The sequence below is a fragment of the Humulus lupulus genome, chromosome 2, assembly GCF_963169125.1.
Source record: "Humulus lupulus chromosome 2, drHumLupu1.1, whole genome shotgun sequence".
NCBI lineage: Eukaryota > Viridiplantae > Streptophyta > Magnoliopsida > Rosales > Cannabaceae > Humulus > Humulus lupulus.
Window position 1 is genome coordinate 69317754 of NC_084794.1, and position 4284 is coordinate 69322037.

Consider the following 4284-nt stretch of genomic DNA (forward strand, 5'->3'; position numbering starts at 1 on the left):
AATCAGTTCGCAATGGCTCACAATGATGAAATCCAACCAAGAACTCTCAATGACTACATCTTTCGTACTCGCACTTCCACACCTTTATGCATTATATTCGCTCCTAATATGCCTGCATTAGACTTTAAATCTGGCATGATTCAACTCTTGCCCACATTTCATGGAATATAAAACAAAAGCTCATATGTGTATATTAGAGAATTTGAGGAAGTAGTAGCCACATTCTATAACCAAGCTAAAAACGTCGATTCTGTGCGACTAAAGTTCTTCCCCTTCTCCTTGAAGGACAAAGTTAAAAGCTGGTTATACTCTTTAAGACCTAGGTCTATTGGAACATGGGATGAAATGATTAAATCTTTCTTTCTGAAACATTTCCCTAGCCATAAGACCGACACTCTAAAACGACAAATTTCCACATTTTCCTAAAAAGACAATGAAACGTTCTACCGAGTATGGGAAAGATTCAAAGATCTGTTAAATTAGTGCCCTCACCATGGCTATGAGAACTGACGTTTGGTCAGTTACTTCTAGGAAGGCCTCACAAGTGGATAACGCAAATTTTTAGAAATGTTATGCAATGGTAAATTCCTCGAAAAAGAGCAAGTCGATGCTCTTGAATATCTCGAAGAAACTGCAAAACAATCTCACACTTGGACTGGTACAAGTGCTTCTAATAGCACCAACTAACATAAACCATCTGGGATCTATCAACTTCGAGAAGAATATAGTGTTAAGGCCCAACTCGAAGCTTTGAAAAAGCATTTCGAGGTCTTGATGACGAAAAGTGGCCAAAAACCACACATGATTGCTCAAGCGGAACCACAAGAACCTTGTTTTGTTTGTGGAGGGACAGAGCATTTAGCTAAGGACTGTTTAACTTTTAATGAAATGGAGGGGGGGTTATGAGGAGCAATGCAATGTCTTAGGGGCGTATAACAAGCCATTCTCCCATACGTACAACCCTGGTTGGACAAACCACCAAATTTTAGTTGGAGAGACTCTAACCAAGCTCAATCATCTAGAAACCAATGGAGAAACGAGAATCAAGCTCAACCACCAAAGGCATATTCTGCACCACAATACAATGTTCATCCACTAAGGAATTCTCTTGAGAATACCCTTCATGAATTCATAGAGGAACAAACTAAAATAAATCGCCAAATGATGGAAGAAATCAAAGAAATGAAAAGTCAATTTTCAAAACTGACTGGATCCTTGGCTATTTCTGAAAAAGGTAAAATTCATTCTCAGCCTCTATTCAATGCATAAGGGCAACATATGGCTCAATCCTCCGACTCCAACGATCAAAATGTTAAGGAGGTCAATGCCATCACAACTAGAAGTGGTAAAACTTTAGAAGATCCATTGATAAAAACCACTACTTCAAGCACTACAAATGTTATTCCTGTGAGTGCACCACCCAACGCTTCTGTAAAAGTTCCATTTCCTCAAGCTTTGAAACCTGTTGGGAAAAATCCTGATAACTGAGCTGAAATCCTTGAGCACTTGACATAAGTGAATAATAATCTTCATTTGCTTCACTTCATAAAACAAGTGCCGACTTATGCCAAAATCAACAAGGATCTATGCACTGTAAAAAGGAAGCATCATGTCAAGAAGAATACTTTCTTTACTGAGCAAGTAAGTGCGGTAATTGAATAAAAGACCTCGCCAAAATACAAAGATCTCAGTTGTCCCACAATTTCTTGCCAAATTGGGACTCATGAAGTCAACCAAGCTTTACTTGACATTAGCGCGAGTGTAAATCGCATGCCTTATTCTGTGTACTCGTAACTCGGTCTTGGAGAAATGAAGCCAACATCTATTGTGATAGCTTGCAGACCGCTCCATCAAATAGCCTCGGGGTATTGTTGAGGATGTTCTAGATCAAATTGAAAAATTCTATTACCCCATGGAATTTCTTGTTCTTGATACCCAATATGTGGTAAATATGGAGTAAAAAATTCATACTATCCTCGGAAGACCATTCCTTCCTACTACAAATGCTTTAATCAATTGTCGGAATTGTATAATGAAGATATCGTTTGGAAATATGACGTTAGAGGTAGATATTTTCCACATTGTAGAACAACCCCGAGAGGATGATGAATTTTACCAAACTTTTATGATTGACACTCTAATTCTCGAGGAGATTCAATTGCGAAGCAATTTTGATAATCTTGATGTACTCCTCCTTCTGTCTAATTATGAAAGTTCCGACCTTATTGAGTCCACTCTTGCAATTTCTGATCATAAAGACTCACAACACAAAGGGAATTTTTTTTGGAAGCCTTGCTTTGAAAAGCTACCTCGTGAGAGGGCACAACCAAAAATTTCAGCCGAAGAGGTTCCAATTGTTCAATTGACTCAACTACCTAAGGGTTTGAAACATGTCTTATTGGGAGACGGTAAAACCTTTCCAATTATCATCTCGTCCAAACTTCAAAATTTTCCAGAATTGTAGTTACTCAAGCTATTTTGAACGCATAAATCTGTGATAGGTTGGACGCTTGCTAATTTCAAAGGTACTAGCCCTTTAATTTACTCCCATCGAATCAATCTGGAGGATGAGGCTATTCCTCAAATTGATCCTCAAAGGTGACTAAATCCCACAATGAAAGATGTTGTGAAAAATGAAGTACTGAAATTGCTAGACGTTGGTATCATCTATCCAATGGACGACATCAAATAAGTTAACCTGACTTAGGTAGTACCCAAGAAATTGAGTGTAACCGTGGTCCAAAATGTAATAGGGGCCCTTGTTGCCACAAGAACTATGACGAGATGGTGCTTGTGCATTTATTATAGAAAATTAAATGCCGCCTCCCGCAAAGATCATTTTCTGCTCCCATTCATTGATAAAATCCTGGAGTGTGTAGCTAGTCACCCTTTCTATTGCCTTCTTGATGGCTATTCAGGCTATTATAAAATTGAGATTGCACTGAAGGACCAAGATAAGACCACTTTCACTTGTCCTTTTAGCACTTATGTTTTCCGGCGTATGCCATTTGGCCTGTGTAATGCATCAGTTACTTTCCAATGATGCATGATGAGTATCTTCAGTGACATGATTGAAAAATCTATGGAAGTATTCATGGATAACTTAACCGTCTTTGTAAAATCTTTTGATACTTGCCTTCTCAACCTTGAAGTCATTTTAAAACAATGCATTGAGAAAGGCCTTATGCTTAATTGGGAGAGGTGTCATTTCATGGTATCTCCCGAAATACTCTTAGGCCACATTGTTTTTGAAAAAAGGATTGAGGTTGATCAATCTAAAATTGACCTCATCTCGAAATTGACTACCCCTAAGACTGTCAAAGACATTAGGTCATTCCTTGGTCATGCTGGCTTTTATCGGAGGTTCATACAAAACTACTCAATGATTTATCATCCGTTATGTAACCTCCTAGTCAAGGATGCCATCTTTGAGTGGACACCAAAGTGTGAGGATTCCTTCCGAGCACTTGTGACCTTACTCACTTCCGCTCCCATCATTCAATCACCCAATCGGAGTCTTCCTTTCGAAATCATGTGTGACGCCAGTAACTTTGCCGTGGGAGTGTGTTGGGACAATGAAAGGAGGGGAGACCCTTTGTTGTATATTATGCAAGACGAACTCTCAATAGTGCTCAAATGAACGATTCCACTACTGAAAAAGAGTTGCTTGCAGTGGTTTTTGCTCTCGACAAATTTCGAGCTTATTTGATTGGGTCCCCTATTACGATCTTCACATATCACTCCTCCCTTAAGTATCTCATTTCCAAAAAGGATGTTAAGGCGGGATTAATACAGTGGATCCTTCCCTTGCAAGAATTTGATGTAATGGTCAAAGATAAGAAAGGTCTTAAAAATGTTGTCGTGGACCACTTGTCCTAACTTGAATTCAGCGATCCCGCTAATGGTCCACCTATTCATGATGATTTCCCCGATGAACAATTGATTTATGTTACTAAGTTACCGTGGTATGCACACATTGTTAACTACTTAGTAACATGTGAACTTCCTTCTGAGTGGAGTTCACAAGATAAACGCAAATTTCTGGCCGAGGTGCACAATTTCTTTTGGGAAAACCCATACTTATTCAAGTATTTCCTAGACCAAATCATGCGAAGATGCATCCATGATGATGAGGTGTCTAGTGTGTTGAATTTTTGCCACAATGATGCTTGTGGTGGTCACTTTTCCTATGAAGAAAACCACAGCAAAAATCTTACAATGCGATCTTTACTGACCCACTTTGTTTAAAGACACCAATGATTTCTGTCGTTCCTGTATAAGGTG

At 38.9% G+C, this 4284-nt stretch overlaps 1 non-coding gene across 1 annotated transcript; it reads right to left on the reverse strand.

Moving 5' to 3' along the window:
• Positions 1-391: 391 nt before the first annotated feature.
• LOC133820232 (small nucleolar RNA R71) lies at positions 392-500 on the reverse strand. The gene has a single exon (XR_009886657.1). It is a non-coding gene; the product is annotated as a small nucleolar RNA R71 (small nucleolar RNA).
• Between the last annotated feature and the right edge of the window lie 3784 nt (positions 501-4284).